This window comes from Ixodes scapularis, unplaced genomic scaffold (genome assembly GCF_016920785.2).
Source record: "Ixodes scapularis isolate PalLabHiFi unplaced genomic scaffold, ASM1692078v2 PGA_scaffold3__209_contigs__length_174095766, whole genome shotgun sequence".
Lineage (NCBI taxonomy): Eukaryota > Metazoa > Arthropoda > Arachnida > Ixodida > Ixodidae > Ixodes > Ixodes scapularis.
The window spans coordinates 161,174,905-161,195,941 of NW_024609868.1; the positions used below are offsets into that span (position 1 = coordinate 161,174,905).

At 42.7% G+C, this 21,037-nt stretch overlaps 1 long non-coding RNA gene across 1 annotated transcript; it reads left to right on the plus strand.

Moving 5' to 3' along the window:
- The first annotated feature begins 1,251 nt into the window (after positions 1-1,251).
- LOC121837146 lies at positions 1,252-17,800 on the plus strand. The gene is made up of 4 exons (XR_006078138.1): positions 1,252-1,694; positions 7,775-7,852; positions 12,033-12,076; positions 15,948-17,800. It is a non-coding gene; the product is annotated as an uncharacterized LOC121837146 (long non-coding RNA).
- The last annotated feature ends 3,237 nt before the right edge of the window (positions 17,801-21,037 follow it).

Sequence of the window (21,037 nt, forward strand, 5' to 3'; positions counted from 1 at the left end):
CGTTCCGTACAAGAGACGTAGCGTCCTCGTTAAGCCTTATTGAGCTCGGTTTTTTCAATCCGTGGCCGCCATATTGAGATGCAGGGGACGGGGGAACTTTGCTCCCCTGCTTCAGGGACGAACGTTTCTCCCTTTCTAAAAGAACATATGTTACAAGACCGTCCCTCCCCTTAGGGAGGACTATCGATACCGTTTTTTCATAGTGTGTAGACACAAACCACAACAGTTTTAATACCTTAGTGACCGAATTAATTACCATGTTAGAAATTGTAGGAACCGTTGCAAATTGCTTATGAACTCCCGGATGCAAGATCATTAAGATTCCTAGACCTTAGACTATAAGTGTTAGCACGAGATGTATGCTGGTCTTATAAGACTAGAGAGAAAAAAACGCTCTTCCCATTCCACTCCGCGCACTCCAAACTATTGAAGAGGGGCGTCGTGAGGATGCGTCTAAAGAATTGAATACCAAATCTTCCACGCACACAATTCAAAAGAGCTTCAATGGGCAAGTCGCAAGGTCTGTAGTCGACGTGGGGACTCAAAGCGTTTGGCCCAGGTTGCCCCGCCGACAATCGTCAGTGGTCATCTTCACCGCGAGGGGGCCAAGGACAACTGGCCACGCGAGCGGCGCTCCGCCGCTTATTAAAGGCCGTTGCAGCATATGCGCGGGGGCTTTTGGAATCGCGGCGCGGGCGATAGTGGTCATTATATGCTACGTGTTGTTCAACCATGTGCTGTGTCGCTCCCCGAGACGGGTAGCAGCAATGGAAATCCCAGAGGTTAAAGTCCACAGAATACACTGATTCCTTATTGACGTCCGTCGTTGAAAGGCTCCTTAAAGAGATCAAGAAATGTGATGGCGTGAATAGAAACACCAGGGACATGCCAAGAAGGCTGGTGGTAGTACCATACATGCATAAGTTACTCATAGCCTTAAGAGGGCAGCGAATGGAGTTAACGTAGATGTAGTCTTTTGAGCTCAAAAAAAGCTGTACTGAATGTGTGGAAAGGTAAATTCGACTTCAAATAGCACCGTAAGTTGCACCAAGGAGCACAGAACAAACTTTGTTCCTTGTGTAGAGGGTGTGCAGCGGCAGCGGCACAACGCATCACCTAATTGTCTCCTGTATTTACCGCAGGACATTGCCCGGCGGGCAAAAAAACCGAAGTAACTGCCGAATTCATCTGCATTTTTGCTGGCACATCGTTGTCGGCACAAGCAAGATAGAAGCCTTCGCACGCCCCCGTATCAGTCGCGGCGTCACAGCTGACGACTACCTGTCCGATTGGTTCATCGACATTCCACGTCTCCAGCGGAGGACTACAAAAGCTCGGAACTCAAGCAACGGCGCTTCACTTGGCAGCAGCGGCAGCGGCACAACGCATCACCTAATTGTCTCCTGTATTTACCGCAGGACATTGCCCGGCGAGCAAAAAAACCGAAGTAACTGCCGAATTCATCTGCATTTTCGCTGACACATCGTTGCCGGCACAAGCAAGATAGAAGCCTTCGCACGCCCTCGTATCAGTTGCGGCGTCACAGCTGACGACTACCTGTCCGATTGGTTCATCGACATTCCACGTCTCCAGCGGAGGACTACAAATGCTCGGAACTCAAGCAACGGCGCTTCACTTGGCAGCAGCGGCAGCGGCACAACGCATCACCTAATTGTCTCCTGTATTTACCGCAGGTTGGTTACCGTATCTTTTATCTCATTTGAGTGTATAACTGCTGCTGCGGCTGCTGCTGCTACCTTTCCGTGTTCTCAATAGACTACTTCCATAAAGCCCTGCATGCAACATGGCGCGTGTTGCACTCTGGGAACTAGTTGGCCAGGGAGGAGGGTGGCATGGTTTCGGTTTCGATCGACACGTCGACAAGAGATTGTTTTCTGGTCCCGAGAGCGTCATTTGTGGTCTCTAAACTAACCTAAATGGTCATACCTCGAAGCTTTAGCAATATCCCGAGACGTATAGCTTGTCTTAACACATGCTTGTTGTATTTTTGTACTTGAGCCTTCCTGTTAGCGTTCCAATCGAGGTATGTGGACGAGCCAGTGCTGGGAGTCTCGACGCTGCGAAGCTCGGATGCTCGGGGATCTTGCTTGTGTACGAATCAACAAGATGTAGCAACCAATAGGTATGCATACATCGAGCTCGCGCCTTTACATTAGTGTTGTTGATCAGGAAGTTTGCTTCGTGCGTCCATAGACGAAATATTACTTTTTGCAATTACTGTTTTTCTTAATGTGCCTTAGTACGCGAGGTAAAACTCGGAGGTGCCATTGAAAACTCAATTTTAACACACTTATCTCTTAACTGTACTGACCCGCAGCACTGCACGAAGTGAAGTCCCCACCCACTTGCATTCCACTAATATTCAACATCGCGTATGCGCATAAAGTTATCCTGCAATCATATAGGCAAATTCGCGCATACAGGCCGTTTTAAGAATGCAAAAGTCGAGCTCTTGTGTGAAGAATGACGCACCATTCGCCGGTAGTGCGTCAGACGGGCAAGAACCCCTATGCGCACCGCATTGGGGTTCATGCATGCCCGTCCGGCGCACGGTGCGACATTCTTCAGACAAGTGCTCGAACGAATTCAAAGCGCATTTGACGGCTGCTAATGGCCAAAATATTTGTTATGTGTTTGCTTTCTTCCTGACTGAGTATGCCAAGGTAATTTCAGACACACCGTTCCCGGCACAGATCTCGGGCGTCAGTAAAAGCTCGTCCAAAAAGGCTTAGCGAGGAGTAGGGGACGCTTGTTAGGGCCTCAGTCGTAGCTAGCCGATCTCAGCGTTTGCGAAAAGTTAATCTTCTATCAGCATAAAGTTCTAGTGGGAGATATATGATGACACGAGGAAGACATCATAGTAACTTTTCTGCAGTAGTGAGGTCGAATTTATTGCGTTTCCTTAAAAGTTCATGCGTAAACGCTGGCCGCAACTTTGATACCCTGTGAGGATGCGGCTTGCTTTTCGCCCAATGAAGTAACGAGAAGTGGACGTTTGGCAAACAAAATGCGTGTAAGGCTCCAGACGAACAAATTTCAGTTGTAGTTCACTGGTACTAGACGGGATTACTGACATTGAGCTCAAAGATGCACTCGTGGGGTGAGGTGACTAAGCCACGACTTACTACGTTCGCATACGCACGCACAATATCCGGTGTTTCGGAGAGCAAGGAAAGTGCCCCGGTCTTCGTTTTGTATCGCTCGAGAATGAGTGTATTGTACGTTCGTGAAAAGTCAGATAATCGAAAACGCAAGCAGCGCGTTCGGTCGCGGCGAATAGCATGAGATGAAGCTGCTCAGTCGAAACCGAAACTGAGTGGCCAACTAGTTCCCAGAGTGCACTGCGTGGTATTTCGCCGCGATGGGGCGCGTCGGTTTTGGATGAAGTCCATTGCGTTTCCATTGTATGTTTTTTTTTTAAATGTCTAAGGATATGACTAAGTTGGTAAATGAACTAAAAGATGAGCTAAAGAAAGAATTTAGATCGATGAAAGAGGCACTAGAGAGGGATTTCAGAACTGATCTCCGTGAGATAAACACTGAGCTAAAAAGCATAAGCGATGGGATGAATTTCATGAACGAGGAGTTCGAGGAAATTAAGCTGAAGCTCCAGTCTCTCTTAAGGAGAACGCCGTTCTCAAAAAAGAAAATGCTGAACTCACGCAAAAATGTGTCGTGATGGCCGAACTACTGAAAGAAAATGAACTCAGACTTGTTCAGTGCGAGCAGTATTCGCGACGCCACAACATCGAGGTCAAAGGAATATTTAAAACCGAAACTGATAACGTGACTGATCTGGTATTTAAACTTGGTGACCTCATCGGAGAGCAGATCGCCCTTTCTGATATAGAAGCATGTCATCGTGTTCCCACGAGAGATCCGACAAAGAGCAACGTGATAGTGCAATTTCAGCGGCGACAAAAACGAGACTCTGTTCTCGACAAGGCAAAGAAAAAAAGAATTACTTGCTAAGACTTTGGACTGCCTGAAACATCGCCTATCTATGTAAATGAACACTTGTGCCCCGCCCTGAAAAAGTTGCTAGGGATGGCGGTCTCAAGGAAGCGTGAGCATTAGTGGCGATACGTTTGGGTACGTAACTCTAAAATATTTGCAAGGAAGGCGGATGGGACCCCTGTCATTACTATTTCTGACTCTGGAGATCTTGATAAGATCCGCTAAATACAGCTGACGTGTCTCTTTCTATTTTTCCCTTTTTACTACCATGGTTCAAAATTTAGGTGTTCTGACGGTAGAGTGTCTAAATACCTTCCTACAAAAACAGACAACTAGATCGTTGAGTTTATTTCATTTAAATGTGCAACCCGCCAGATTAAAAGAGGATGATCTTGCATTGTTTTTTGACTCAATCCAAACTTCTTTTGATGTTGTCATGATGACTGAAACGTGGTATAGGGATGATGCTAATTTTTTTGTTCTTCCAGGCTACACTCATTTCTTTTTAAACCGCAGACATAGTCGCGGGGGTGGCGTTTCATTGCAAACTCGTGCCTCTGGTTTTGAAATACTCAGTGATTATTCTATTGTGACCCGAGATTATGAAATACTTTGTGTTAAAAAAGGAAATCACATTTACTCTGTTTTATATCGTCCTCTAAATGGTAATGTTTTGAGTTTCATGCAATTTTTAGAAGCGTTGTTTTGCTTTGCTAATCAAGAGAGGTGCCTCTTGTTTCTGGGTGGTGATTTTAATATAAATATGCTTGAAGATTCTCATATTAAAGATGATTTTGTTGGTTTATTGACTTCAAACAATTTTTCCAACGTAATTATCCCTCCAACACGCGTCACATGCACCACATCGACATTGTTTGATCTATTTCTAACTAATCATGATGAAAATATTATTAGTGCTGGCGTGCTTAGTAATGGGATCAGCGATCACCTTCCAATAATCATGTTTATCAATAAGAATATATCAGATAGCGCAGTTTCAAACTTTTCAACAATATCTCAAGACACAAGTTCTAGGACACTGGAAGAATGTAGAGAAACAATCAGCACTATAGACTGGAGTCATATGTTTAATTCTACAGATGCTGATGAGTGCTACGATTTTTTTATAAGTACTTTCAAAAATGCTTATTCCACTTCATTTCCAATCAAATGCATCCGTCGAAACAAGAAAGCTAGGAAGCCGTGGGTAAATGGTCACCTTTTGAAACTCATTAAAAAGAAAAACGTACTTTATGACTCTTTTGTGAAAACACGAGACGAAGAAAAATTACGCGAATTCAAAAAGTTCAGAAATTTTGTTAACGCTCAATTAAGACAAGCTAAACAGCTTTATTACGCGGCTAAATTCGACTCATCCTGTTTAGGGCAGCCCGATATAGTCTGGAAGCAACTGCATTCTCTTCTGCGTAGCCAATCTAAAGCTACAGCCATCGTAAACATGACTATAAACAATGAAATTATTTCCGGTAGTGAACTTGCAGATAAATTCAATGATTACTTTGTGAGTGTCGGGAATAGCACTTACAATAGTAATGCCAAAGATAACGTCTCCCGCACTAGCGAAACTATGTTTTTGAATCCCACAGATACTGCAGAAGTATCCTCGGTGTTTATGAATATGAAAAATAGCCGTAGTCGTGATTGTGATGACCTCTTAATCAAACCTGTTAAATTTGTACTAGATTTGATATTACCATGCATAACTCATTTGTATAATCTCATGTTATCATCTAGTGTATTTCCTAAAAACATGCAAGTTGCTAAAGTTTCTGTCCTCTATAAGGGCGGGGATAAAAATGGCATGAGTAATTATCGCCCCATATCGATTCTTCCTGTATTTTCGAAACCAATAGAAAAAATAATATATTCTAGACTATTAACCTTTTTTGAAAAATATTCTGTGTTGACGGACTCGCAATTCGGTTTCAAAAGGTGTAGGTCTACAGAAACTGCTATATTAGTACAAAAAGAGACAATATTAGAAAATTTCGAGAGTAAACTTTTAACGTTGGGGATCTTTGTAGATTTCAGCAAAGCATTTGACCGGATAAATCACAGAACTCTTCTTGATAAACTAGATTGTTATGGTATTCGAGGAGTTCCATTAGCACTCATTTCGTCCTATTTACAGTACCGTTCCCAATACGTTCAAATTAATAATAACAGATCTTCTATGCAACGCATTAGTTCCGGGGTCCCTCAGGGAAGTATTCTAGGCCCATTATTGTTTATCACTTATGTTAATGATATTGTAAATATTGACACGTCTGCTAAGTTTATTATATACGCGGATGACACCAGCATATTTTTTTCTGATTCTAGGGAAGGGGTGCTCACTTTCAAAGCGAATTATTTTTAAATAAATTAAAATCGTGGGTAGTTATGAATTCCCTTGTTATTAACACATCCAAAACAAAGGCAGTTTTATTTCAGTGTCCAGGACCACGCATTAGGTTGTCGCGCGATTTGTTTTTGGGGGATTGTGCGATAGAGTGCGTCGATAGTATAAAGACGTTGGGAGTAATATTTTCTTCTCACATGTCCTGGAATAATCATGTTGCCTATATTCATAAAAAGCTATGCAAAGTTGTCGGAATACTGAATAAATTCAGGCACATACTTCCTTTAAATGTTAAAAAACTAATTTACAATGCTCTGTTTTACCCTGTGCTCTGCTACTCCCACCTGGTATGGGGTTCGACTACAAAGGGCAACATTAACAAATTACGCCTATTACAGAAAAAGGCACTCAGGATAATCGAAAATGTTCCCCGTGACTATCATTCCCTTCCTCTTTTTGAAAAACATAAAGTCATTGATATAACCAATTTGTATGCACATAGACTGATAGCTAATTATCAACCATCCGTAAGAAAAACTAATGTCATTTCTTTAGATCTTGGTAATCTAGAAGCAAACGAGTCTGTATATCCATCGCGACGTAGGCCCCCCTGGCGTATTCCCTTTTCAAGGACAAATTTTGGTCTACAAAGATATCGCCACCAGTTACCACTTTTTTAAAACACCCTGTTTTCCCGTGATATTGAAATGCACTCCATTAGTCATTGTTCCATTCAAGAAGCTTTATAATAAGTAACCACCACTTTTTTGTATACTGTTGATTGCGAAGTTGAATTCTTTGTTTTTCTCGTGTTTATCCTCTGTATATGTGTATGCCTATGTATGTGTGCACATATTCGTTCTTTTTGACTGTATGTGCCGGTGCCGCTCTTACATTGTTCTGGGGCGCTGGGACTCGTCAAGCTGCAGACCTGCAGCTTTTTTTCCAGCGCCCCTGTCACAAATGTACCGTTTGTGGCAAAAATAAACGAATTTGAATTTGAATTTGAAAATTTATTCCTTCCCCCTTTCTTGTGGGGGTGTGTACGTAAGGCAGACTGGTCGGTGTCGGAGTAACCACCTTCGGGAGCATCCCAATAACATCGTCAGCGCCAACTCTGGACATTTGGGACTCCACTGTAGTGACTGTGGGTGTTCGGCGCTTTTGAGCAACTGCACTGTACTGGGACGCTCATCAGGGAGATTAATGAGGCAGCAAATGTCGAAGGACACATTGACAAGCGTGTCAGCAGGCCATCTTTAACTCTCGCACACAGGGAGCTAAATTATTTGACCGAAAGATCTCTTAGGCACCAGTATTGAGAATTCTTTATTTTTTAATAAAATTTTGTTTTGATTATTGTGTTTTTTATTTTTCTAATTTTCTTATTTTTTATTTTTGCAATTGCATTTGATGTTCTCATCTCGTTATTAGAACATAGCGAAAGAATAGATTGTCTTTCTGCATGGAAGAAGAAGACAATACAAACCAAGAGTTGTGAGTCAGCGCCGAGTGAGTATATATTTATTTGGTGTGTCTGTGTTTGTGAGTGTTTCTTTTGTGGTGCGCTGTAACGTTAATCAGCACAATACAATCTCGGAATTCAACATTTTGTCAAACCATACACACTAACCAGCTATGACTGAATTTTCGAACTAATTTTTGAAGAAATAGATGAAATGGTTTTAAATCCTATACGTATTTATATTTTTAGAAATAATGTAAATAATTACTTTTTGCTGGTTTAGTGTTAATTTACTGTGTTGGGTGTGATTGTATTTTTGTGCACATGGAATAGTGTTTATTTATTTATTTATTTGTTTGTTTAAATACCCTCAAGGCCAATCGGCATTAAAGAGGGGAGTGGAAGTAACCAAATAACACACAAAAAGAAACAAAGGGGCAGAGTGCATAAGGTATCATGGCATCTCAAGACAGTAAAAGAGTGTTTATAGCATTTTTAAACATTTGGCTATCAATAATGTAAATTACGGAAGTCGGAAGGTGATTCCATTCCAAAGAAGTTTTAGGGACGAAAGATACTAGAAATTCGTTGGTGTTACATTTACAAATTCCAACTTAGGAGGTGATGATCGATGCGAGGTGGAACGTAGAACGGTGGGATGAAAAGACGTTGCTTTAAGTACGGGTTAGCATAATAGATCTTGTGAAAAAGACACAAACGAGCAACTTTTCGTCGGAGAGAGAGGTTAGGCAGAGACAAGGTGATTTTCATGGAGCTAACACTGGCAGTGCGGTGATAGTTACCTAGAATAAAACGGGCAGACCGGTTTTGGACCGCTTTCAGAACAATAGTTAGATTAGACTGACTGGGGTCCCAGATAAAAGAAGCATACTCTAAATTGGAGCGAACGAGAGATTTATACAGTGTTAATTTTAAGGCTGACGGTGCGAGAGCAAAGTTTCTTTTCAGGTAACCTAGCATGCAGTTAGCGTTATTGATGACGTATTCAACATGCAGTTTCCATGAGAGGTTACAAGTAAGGTGAACACCCAAATATTTGTAAGAAGAAACAGGTGCCAAAGGGACGTTGTTGAGATGGTAGAAGGGCACATTAGGACTAGTACGTGAAATTCTCATGACTTTACATTTAGTAATGTTAAGTTCCATATTCCAAAGTTCACACCAGTGGTAAACAGCATTGATATCTTTCTGGCGCTTTAAAACATCGGAGTCGTTAGTAGATTTAGTATATATTACACAGTCGTCAGCGAGAAAATTAATTAATGATGAGACGCAATTAGGTAGGTCATTGAAGTAAATGAGAAACAGTAGAGGGCCTAATACGGATCCTTGAGTAACACCAGATGTGACGGAAGAGAGGGGAGACGTGTTCTCATTAGCAGTAACAAACCGATATCGGTTAGTTAGAAAACTGGTTATCCAGGCAACTACGTTAAGATCAATACTTAATTTGTTAAGTTTTAATAGAAGCAATTGGTGAGGAACTTTATCAAAAGCCCTGCTAAAATCTAGAAAAACAGAGTCAACTTGAGACCCACAATCAAGGATAGAATGAAGATCGTTAGTAAATGAAAAATTCTGCGTTTACAAGAATGAAATTTGCGGAAAACCATGTTGGCCCTTGTTAAAGAAAGAATTTGATTGCAGGAAATGAACCAGGCGGGAGTATATTATATGCTCTAGTAATTTACATGGTATGCTGATAAGCGAGATTGGACGATAGATAAGGGGGGAATGCTTATCACCTCCTTTGTGCAATGGAATCGCCATGGCTACCTCCCAGTCGTCATTTAAAATGCCAAGTTCAAGCGACTAAGAAAATAGTGTAGAAAATATAATAGATGAATACATAATTAAGTTTTTTGAGAACTTTGAGTTAATATTATCAGGACCAGCTGAAGAAGTCAGTTTTAAATTTTCTATTAGTTTAACAATACCAGTGGGGTCAATTATGATGGGGTCCATAGGTATAAAATTATATTCCTGTAATAACCAAGATGGCGGATTAACAAAACTTGAAAATGAGTCAGCAAAAACATTGTTGAGGATCTCTGCACAAACATCACTGGGGATCGCACAACCGTCAACAAAAAGGGAAATAGATGACTTGTCTTTACTGTTAACAGTCTTCCAAAATTGTTTAGGGCTAGTGGCTAGTAATGTCGGCAAGGTGATATTAAAGAAAGAATGTTCGGCGCTTTGAACAGCAGATTTGTGCTCCACAAGAGCGTCGTGATAGGCTGACCAGCGATCCGGTTTGTTAGAGGACTTAGCGGCCCTAAACAAACGTTTTTTCTTATTGGAAAGCCGCTTGAGTTGGACATTGAACCAAGGAGAATTAGTGTGGGACGTTATCGATCGAAGCAGAATGTATGTATCCGTGAGTGATTTAACAATGTTTTTAAAAAGGTTCAAATTTTCTTGAACTGATCGTTGTGAAAAAGAATCGATGTAGCCATCCACAAAGAGAGCGAGTTCGTTGTTAATGGCGTCAAAATCCGCTTTCTTATAATCTCGAATGAATTTGGTTCCTTTCGAGGGAGGTAACTACAAGTAAATTTAACGTGATGTGTAACGTACAATGATCGCTGAGCTCAGGAAGATTAGAATTTTCAGAAACAAGATCGGGTGAGGAAGTTAATACAAGGGCGAGCAAACTAACAGTTGTGGCTGTAACACGTGTAGGCTTTGTGGCAAGCTGAGCTAAGTTGAAATCAACGCATACATTTAGAAAATCGAGACTTTCTGAGAAATCGGAGGCATCAGAGGGACACACTCCAGTCCACATAATACTAGGATAGTTCAAATCTCCCAAGAGAAAGACGGGAGAGTTAGGAAACCTGGTTAAAATCAAATTAAGAACGTCGTGTAGCTCATTGGGGAATGTAGCAGAATAATTCGGCGGTCTATAACAAACACAAAAAACAATACGTTTATGTCTTGTACTAACGCATGCACAGGGAAACTCAAGATTAGTTAAAATGTTCACAGAGAAAGATGTCATATTCTCAGATACAGCAATTAACACACCTCCACCGGATCTGAATTCCCTCTCATAGCTATACACATTGAAACGCTTACAACACGAAACAATTTTGCTTTCAGAGAGCCACTTTTCTGTGAGAATGGCTAAATCAGCAGATGATGATTATAAAACGACATTAAGTGCGTCACGATTTTTTATGACCCTCCGTATATTAGTAAAAATAATCGAAGTTTTAGTGTTAGAAGAAGTTAGAAGAAGTTAGAAGTTTAAGTGCTGTACGTACTGAACGATGACACGACTGGTGAAGCATCGTCTGGTGTCGTTAGTTCGACTTTTGCTCCTCCAGCCGAGACTCAATAAGTCTAAATGAAGTGTTATTATTATTATTATTATAAATTCAACCTTCATCTGGTACGGTCAGCAAAATTATGGTAAAAGTGAAGAGGAGCTCGTACGTATAACCATGATGTTTAAATCTAAAGACTGGAAGAAAGTAAAAGTGGACAAGCAGCTTCTCAAACTAAGCTACACAATTTATTTCATTAATGCTTTAATACCGACCCCCTGTGATCACCAGACGCCACGCAAATGTTGACCCACTTTTTAAGCACTTTCAAGTTGTAAAGGAAAGTATTTTTATGAAATGCCTTTCTACTCCGCCGAATAAAGTGTGCTCTTGCCGGGTGCGGGATTCGAATCAAAATCTTGTACATTCGCGGGTGCCAGGGGTTGATCCTCAGAGTGATTCGGTTCCGTTCGGTGTATCACAATGTCTATTTAGCACGTGCCTCTAGCCAAAACGTTTTTGGGGTGTCTTCTTCGTGCTCGCAAATACAGGCAGGCACATGAAACTTTGCTAAACCACAGGTACTTTACTCAATTTTAGTGCTTATTAGCACAAATGTCATAGCTACATATCAGCAGAGTGGCCAGCTTTTGAGTAAGCCTTGTTCAGCTTTTGAGTATTGAATCGTTCAATTGTGAAAAAGCAATCACACCCCTTAAGCTTTACGCCTCGGGTGTAAACGAGTTAACGAAACAACCTGAACAAAACAGAAACATTTCTGTTCCTAGGCTTTTACGCTAATTACTTTTACAAAACGTATTGTTTTACATAAATTTGTAAGTGGTCAAAATTTGTCAATAGGAAGTAAAATTACAAAACAGAACACAAAGTTTTACGGAAATTTTGTTTTTCTTACAAACATTTTGTCTTACAGCGTAAGTGGTGAGGCTTGGACACAGGCTGTGCAGCTTGAACGCAGTGAGTATAATTCCTGCTACTTTATTTCACATTTTCACCACCAGACCGGTGAATATCGCGCTGCGCCTCTCGATAGGCGAGGGCTCCCTGTTTTGAAACGCAGCGTCTGTGCCGCTGGGTTGCGACAACTCTTCCGCGAACAGTAGAGGCCCCCTCCTCCAGTCGACATCGGGAGATCGAGAAGTCTCGAACCTTACTAATCAGATTTCTTAATATCAGGATGTGCTCAGGGCTCCACGGAGACAGTCATGCCTCGATAGAACTAGAACACAGCGCGCGTCCGGGACCGGCCTCGAAGAGGTGTTTAATTGGGAGATTCCGGTCGGGTTTTCCCCCGAAACAGTGGGGCACTCGCTGGAGCGTCGTCGCGTCGGCCGCCGCCGTCGGCCAAGCACCGGAGAGGCCTCAGGACCACGGCTTCTCGGGGAAATTTCGTTTCCTTTCTTTCGAAGCGTACTGCGGATAACTGTCCGGGATTCCCCGGCGTCCGTCTGGCCAAGAACAGGGTCAGGAAGACAGCGTGCGAGCCGTTCCTGCCACGGCTCTTTCTCGCAAGTGTGACCCGTGCTGGTCTCCAGGAGGCAGCACGGGCCACGTAGCATTCGGATGGCAGTCGCGTCCATTCTCTATACTCCGAACGCAGAAAATCCACAACTACGGCATCAAGGAGATCCAGTCTATTATGTGCATTGCTGAAGCTCTCGCCAAGTCCATTTAACCTTGCGCGAAGGATAGGGATCTGTTAACAAGTGTAATCTTTTGGTTTGATGAAGATGCGTGGGGAACTATGTAGGAGAATTATGATTATTAGGTTACGCAGAAAGGGCACACCAAGTTTGGGTCTTGTAGGGCTTTGTGTGGTTGGCGCATTCTTCAAGTATACCTAAGTTTAACTAATCAGCTTATTATACTATGTTATAATTAACGAAGATATCAAACTAATGGGGAAGCTCCGTGGTTGGTTTTTTAAGAAAGGGGGGAGGGGAAGTTGTGGAGGCGTAGAGAGGACGGGGGCCCCTGGACCTGTGAAAACATCAATCTTTTTTTCTACTAACGATCGCTCTTTGCTACACCAGTTCGCTTTAATTGCAAAAAAAAAAAAAATAATGGGTAGCGGTTTTGCGATGCATCTCTGCCGTCTATACGAAGAATTGCGATGACATTTTGAGGCTTCTTCTATGAAGTTCATATTCGGCCACTGAAAGTTAGACGAAGCTTGTTCCCTGACTCGGACCCGAGTGTCACCAATGGAGCTCACCTTGATTCTCCGCCTCTAGTCAAATGCTGATATTTCTTTTCCGATGTCTTGTCGGCACGGCGAACACGCTTAGACGCTGATCGAACACGCTGGCAAACTGTTTCAACGACTTTTTCATATCAACTTTCGTACTAGACAACTGCATTCGCCCTAAATGCGACTTGCCCGTGAACACACCGCTTTTAGATGACTAATCATTCTCTGTGGAGGAATTTTTTTCCATGTTGTTTAAACTCGACGATAAAATATCTACCGGTATCGATAATATTCCAAACGATTTATTGCGCCGTGACGCAGTGGTGTGCCAAATATCTTGCAATATTTTTTGGGAAGTTTCTTGAAATTACCAGAGTCGACCGAGTGGAAGTATGTCAAAGTTATCTCCATTTTTAAAGCCGTAGCCAGACGGCTGGTGACGAAGTATTATAAAATATTATTACTATGTACCACAGGAAAAGTATTGAAATAGATTATATCTGCTCAGAGTTTTTTCTTTCTTATAATCAGATAACTTGCCTAACCCAAGGCAACATGGCTTCCGAGAGCTCGCTCTACTTCTGCCCAGTTGTTGTAAACTACTAAACTAAATTATAATAGGATCAGACAGCAAAAATTTATCTAATGTCTCATTATGGAAATATCGTTCTGACTTCTGAGTCATTGACATTAATTTCTTTCAAAGTTGTGTTATACTACGTTTGTCTGTTCTTTGATTTTGAATTCTAATTCTGTTTATTTTACGTTTGAGATGCAAAACCTCACGAGTGATCTAAGGATTACTTTTCTGTATTCGTTTGCAACGTGTCGGTATAACGGAATTCTGAAATGACAGTCAGAAATCGGCAATATCTAATGCACGTTCACTTTGTTCACATAAGCGGTCAAATGATAATCCGAGGTGATCTAAAACACTTTCGTCTAGTGCTCTAGTGTAGTCAGGCACTTTAACTAATCGGTCGGTTTTTTTAGTATGAAGTTCTCCGACAGATTCACACCAAACCAGATGGTGATAAGATGTCCCTTCTCTAACCTGGCAAGTGAACGCTTTACTCATTAACTCTCCAGATATAAATACGAGATCAAGGCTATTATTGGTTGTACTTGAAGTTATTATGGGACATGTAACGATTTGCGTCAAATCATTATCAGACGCCATATTAATGAAAAGTTCTAGGTGCTTGCCCTTAAAGTTCAAAGGTGTTAAATTTTGCCAGTTGATGTTTGGAAAGTTGCAATCACCTGCAATTACAATTAAAAAAAACAAAAAAAAACAAGAAGAACGTTGTCTTTGCAGATTTACGAAGTTGTATAGTTTTTCCACTACGCTTTCAGAAGCAGTTGGTGGTCGGTAGATCACCCCGAGGAGAATCGGAACATTATAAATAATAAGCTTGACCCAGACCGATTCGATGTTTAAGGCATAGTGAAATAATGTTGCATCGATATCCTTTTTAGGAACTATTGCCACACCTCCCCCTCTTGTATCCCTGTCTTTTCGTAAAATGTGATGTGCTGGTGGAATGATTTTGTTATCGGAAATTTTAGCATGAAACCATGTTTCTGTTACGACAAATATATCAGAAACATCGGACACAAATATGTGTTCTAGGTCATCAGTTTTATGTACTACACTTCTGGCGTTTACATTGATAAGAGTGAACGAACGGGATCTCAAACACTGTTGTCATTCGTTGGTAGATTGCGCGTGTCTTTCGTCTCGTTACCTCGTGTTAATCAGAATACGGGCGTTTTTCTCGGGATCCCACTGATAGCAGGAACTGCCAGCTATCAACTTATCGAATCTTAGCCTTTGTCACGGTTTTCTTTAGCACTGTTCCAGAGAAGCTTCCTTTTTGTCTGATATGAATCGAAAAGTCTTCGGATATTGATATTTTGGTTCCATTAAGTTTCCGCGCATTTCTCAGGATGTTTTCTTTTACATTAAAGTCAAAGAGTTTCAATATTACAGGCCTTGATTTGCCCTTAGTCGGTCCTCCGATCCCATGAATCCTCTCCACCGCAACATCTACTATGCCTAGTTCGTCTCGAAGAATCTCCGATATGATAACTTTTTCGAAGTCCCACTTAGTTTAGTTGGGATTTTCAGGAATTCCAAAAAATATTAAATTGTTTCTGCGTATTCGGTTTTCTAGGTCATCAACTTTCTTCCCGAGCGAAGAAACTGTTTGTTTTAATGTGAGCGAAGTACTAAAAAAAAACGTCAACATTTTTTGTGACGCTCTTGAATGATCCAACGGCTTTTTCAATAGCACGTATTCTTTCTTCGACATTTCTTTGGCTGGATTTGATTTCCTTAATTGCCTAGAGTATCTTATTTTGACCTACCGACAGTTTTTGTAGGGTTTCTTCCGTATCTGGGCTTGGATTACTTTCAATACCTCTGGAGAGTAAGAGGAGGTAACACAAATCAAAGCACCAGCGAAAATACACAGTAGCCGCTGTGGGTCCGGCAGTACACTGAGAACTAATTGTTACTTCTCAACCTTTTATAACGTTCGCCTCTAACCTGTACGATAAAAAGTGGTTTGAGCACGTTGTCGCGTATGCTGCCACGCCCACTGAACTGTTCCGGTTTCGGCGCCGTTGGTATAGGTTTCACGGAGGACGTTGCTGCTGTTGGCCGGTTGGCGACGCCCTGGTCGCCGATTACAGCTTCGCTGGAGACTCATGAGAGCGGCGGCAATGGCTATTGGACTGACTTTGCAGAAAACACCTCGCCATGGAAGCGTGAGCCATCAGCCGAGTCTGCGGTGATCGAGGCGTCCGTCCATCTGATGCCTGTCCCTTTACGCTGGCTGGGTGGCCGTGTCCCGATCAACAGAGAAATCTGTACGATGAAAAGTGGTTTGAGCATGTCGCGTAGGTTGCCACACCCACTGTCGGAACTGGAAGCCTGTTGTGCAGATTTTTACTTTATGTTGTTTCCGTTATTCTTTCTTTTTGCGTCTTTCATAACGGACAATCCTTCTGCGTTAAGAGGGTAACAAGCATTGTAATCTCGGTATTGCTGCCAATCCTGCAGGTGGCATCCTCGGTGTGCTTTTAAATAAGTATATCACACAATCGTGGATCGGCCGTGAGCACATACCCTGGGAACTGGGTGTTTAGGAAATATTCATTTTAATCACGCAATCATTACCTTTGTCTTCAGTTAGAATGAAAAAAAAGAACATTCGTCACGATGGACAATTTTAGACATCCGTGGCATGTCTGATCTGAGCATTTGATCTTTTCACCTGGAATGTGTCTAGCAGGTACGACCTTGAGGATAGAAGAGATGGTGCAACGGAGTACGAGCAGTGAAACGCGTGTAGACTTGTGCCGTCGAGCTCGTGCCGACGGGCATGAGTAGCTTTGTTATCTTTGGCGGTGCCGTGGCTGAAGCAATAGAATGCCACAGAGCTCCCCTCCTAGAGCCGTCGGCTGCTGCTCTGCAGACTGCGGGGGACGGCACGATTCGGTTTGCAGTGGTTGCGCCTCCAGAAAGGCGTTCATGTACTGCGAGCAGGGCGGCGAAGTATAGAGCAGGAAAAACGGCTTTCGGAAGACGTTCAGGGTAGTTGACGCTGAGGTCGGGCAATGAGGCGGAGGACATGGGGGAAATCGACCCGGTCCTTCTGTGGGTCCGGCTCGGTCAGCACGATGTGTGCAGCCTCGGACTCAAGGAGGGATGCCGGCCGACAGCAGTGCCGATGCAACATTCCGGAAGAAGAGGAACCGAGCGGAAAGCGAATGCCTGACGTAGCAACAACGAGACCCTTGTCACCTAGCGAGGTGCCTTTTTGTGAACAGTTCAGTAACGTCGATGAATGTTCACTTGTGGAGCCGGAGGGGCGAGCGATTTGGTAGCAGCACATTGCTAGGAGATTCCGGTGCTAGATGCAACGGGACAGAGGAGTTGACGGAGGCGCTGTGGGTGCGGAGGCTTTGAAAGTGGAAGATCCGCCTACTCCATTTTCGCCCAGAAAGGCCGAGCCGTTGCCATGCCCCGGGCAGCGATGAACGTTCAATTGGATGACTGGCGCTCGGAGTCGATCATCATGTCGGGGTTACAATTTGTATCGCATTCGACGTCGAGGATGGAAGAGATGGTGTGACCAACTCCGAGTTTAGCTGTGAAAACGTTCTGTTTCTTCCCGTATCGTCGAGCTCGTTCCGACGAATAAATAGCTTGCTTTTAATCACTGCAGTCATTACGATATAGTTCATGTAAGTGTTTTGCAACACTCGTTTTTGACGGTGCCGACACTGAACAGATAGACCACCACAGGCCCATATGTGTATCTGTTAAATATATTAAATGCCTTTTTGCATTGTTGTGTGTTTCATCTTTGTCTTCCAGAGTTTAGTGCTCACCTGTAGTAATAAATGTCAAATTTCAATCTTTCATGCTTAAAATGAAGCTCTATCAAACAAATAGGAATTTAATTAAACTAGTAATTGGGTACAGGTTGTTATTTTTAATGCAATTGCGTTAAAATTTTATTGGGATACAATTTGCAAGTAAGCATATAGTAACTGTCAAAAGTGGAAAGAAGCAAGTTCGAGATCGCAAATAAATCGTTCTTTTTTTTTCGAAAGCATTTACGTGGTAGTGCAAATGAAGACTTCCTTTTCAGTTGTTAGTTTAAAACAAACTTCAAAAAATAAATTTTTTGCAAAGATTTAATTTTTATTAAACTAAAAAAATGAAGTCACCGGTTACATTGAGCTTACTCTGAACTTTCCAAATTGTTTATATGAAATGCTAGCGCTTTCGTGCTAACAGGGGGTAGACAAAGTGCTTTTATCTTTGATAAAAAAAAAAAAAAAATTTGCCTTCTTTTTTTTTTTTTTTATTACCATAAAGCGTCTGGATTCAAGGTGACAACTGAACAAATAACAAGTCCCGATATCAACCTAGAGAATCTGGAGAGATACATTTCTTTTTTGCGAAGACAGGCCATTGTTGACATATTTGAATATCCTTATCGTTCGCTTAGCGGGCTCAATGGTTAGTTTAACTGGACCGGTCCACGACCGGATTACGTTAATTCCGGAAATGCAAGTCGGCGCTAGCGTGAGTACTTCGCGGTCAAGGATAGCGATCGCCTAACATAACGAGAGCGCGTGTAAATCAAACGCCAAACCCAGACGGGGGCTGCAGCCAATAGATCTGACAAAGTCGACAGCGTTTTCACGCGAAGAACACTCAAATTCCTAAAAAAAAAGAAAAAAAAAACTGAAAGTTTACTGCATTTTGGCCAGCTCGAAACATTAAAAAAAAAAAAAGATATGGTTGGTTTTGGCAAGGATAGAGACTAAAAGAAATGAGTACCTTCTTGAACCAAATTTAAACCACTGTGTTATATAAGTAATAATTGAGAAGTGTCGCTGCATTCATGTAAAATACGGCTGGGGTCACCGGCCCCTCGTGTAAATAACAAAATCTGCTATATAGAAGGAACGGGTCACGGTTGGTGTTATGTAGGATTGTCGGCTAGTTCGTACTTCTATGCGTTGTTAGGATTGTATATTGATATGTTGTGTGGCAGCTCCTGGAGCGTATTGCGTGATGTTTCTGAAAGTACACACCTACTTTTTATTTTTGTAGTTTTCAGAACACTGGAGCGAGCAGCCGCCCAATTTTATTTTAGCATTGCGTTCAAGTCCCCTTATGTGTGAGGAACTATAACTACTGTAACTATATAGTAGGAAAGTAACTGCGTAATAAAATGGTGCTGCTGTGGTCCTAATGCAGCCGCGGTTCTTTCGCCGGATTTTGAGTACCCGTTTTCTACGCAGAAACCCGTGAAATTTGCGTACACGCGAGATATAAGCAGATACGCCTAAACGTTGCGCCCAACACCCGGTAAAGAGGTGAGCGGGGCGTCGAAAGCGAGGTCGGTGAGGGAGCGATTCTTCGCGGCGCACGGCAAACAGAGGCCAATAAAGCTTTCATGCCTATGGTCGCGAAAAGATGCATTTTGTGAAAGTAATCCGGTCTCTGTGAAACCATCATGAGGCTCCCGAGGTACGCGGAACCGCTACGCGAACGGGACCTGATCGACAGAAAAGACGCGGCTGGATGCAGCCGCTCCCGGTGTCGCCTATTCGCCGTTTGGATACAGTATCGTCAATTTTGGGTGGATGACTGCGGTGGTTTAGCGCGTTTAGAAGACTACGAATGGGCACATGAAAACTACGCTTTTACGACGGCGAAAAGCCGTGGAAAGCTCTGTAAGGCACTCGTAGACCCTGTTATAGCCTCCTGTGTCGTGCTTCACGTCAAGCGGCCGCGATTTTAAAGTTAGGCAACCATCGCCAGAAGAAAAATATATAAAAAAACAAGCTTAGACGCGTGACCGCGGTACGAAATACACGTTCGAAGATGTTCATTTTACACGAGACCTCGCGTGTAAACAGAGTACGCCCAGCCTGGCGTGTAAAAAGAACACGTTTGGGCGTGTCCGCTACGGGTGAACGGTTTACACGCCTGGGCGTGTTGATTTTTTTCTAACAGTGTATAGTCCAGATGAGGTAGGTGTGTCGTAGGTTCCAGATGGCAGCAATCCTGGCCACCTGTAGGAAGTTTCCACACCGTCTCTGCCAAGATACAACCTGCGACGGCTGTGAAAACGATGAAGGGAAGAGAACCTGCCCTAAGTGCATTTTATTCATGCCCTTTCGGTTTATAGGGATCGCGTACGGTAGTTGCTCCCGTACTGTAGTTGGGTAGGCGTCGTTCACAGGCGTGACCGTTTATTCCTGTGGCGCCATGGCCTCATTTTCCTTTTAACTTCTAGAGCCTCGCGGCAAAGATGTAGTGGCGGCGATGCAGCTCCCATCACCAGTCCCAGCACAGCCGCATCGGTACCGTCCGAAAGTACTGACGTCGGACCGGCTCTCGTTCATCTGTAGCGACCCCTGTTTACCCAGAAAAAAGGCCACGCCAAGACCTCCTAAGAAAGTCCCTATTCGTATTTCAGTAGGGGGGACATGTGTTGGCCACCTGGAGATCAAAAGCGTTAGACCGGGTGCCCGCATTCCAAATCGTCCATAATGATTGTCACCGCAAGGGGTTCAAGTGTTATTGGACGCGGGAGCTGAGCTGCGTTTTTTATTGAAAGGGCCTCGCAGCGTATGCGCGGGGGCTCTTGAAATAGCGGTGTGGACGATAACGGGGAATAAATGAATGTTGTTGAACCAGCGCGTTGTCATTAACTGAGACGGGTAGCAGCAAAGGAATCCATAAAGTACTTCAAACACTACTTGAAAGAAGTTTAGAAAACTAGTACGTTCCTTGAGGTACATTCTGTTAGTATGCACTTGTATTCTACTTAATTTTTTTTTCTGGTAAGTTCCTACGAAAGTACAACTTCCGTCTTCAAAGTACATTCTCATTATTTGACCTTGTTAAATGTGTATACAAAAATTATGCTTTGGCAACTCTGAAGATACTCAACTTTATTCGACTCTATTTTTGAAAATACCTAATGCTTTCCGATTACACCTGGGTCGAAGCATTTCATTAAAAAAAACAAAAAAAAAAAAACTAAATAACACTGCATGGGGGACTATGAGAGCATCGTTAAATAAATTGTAGTAAAGTGGTAAGCTGGGCGAGTTGGTATACGTTGAACATAATAAAAAATCCTACACAAAGAGACAGGACAAAAGAGGAAGAAACACAGAACACAGAC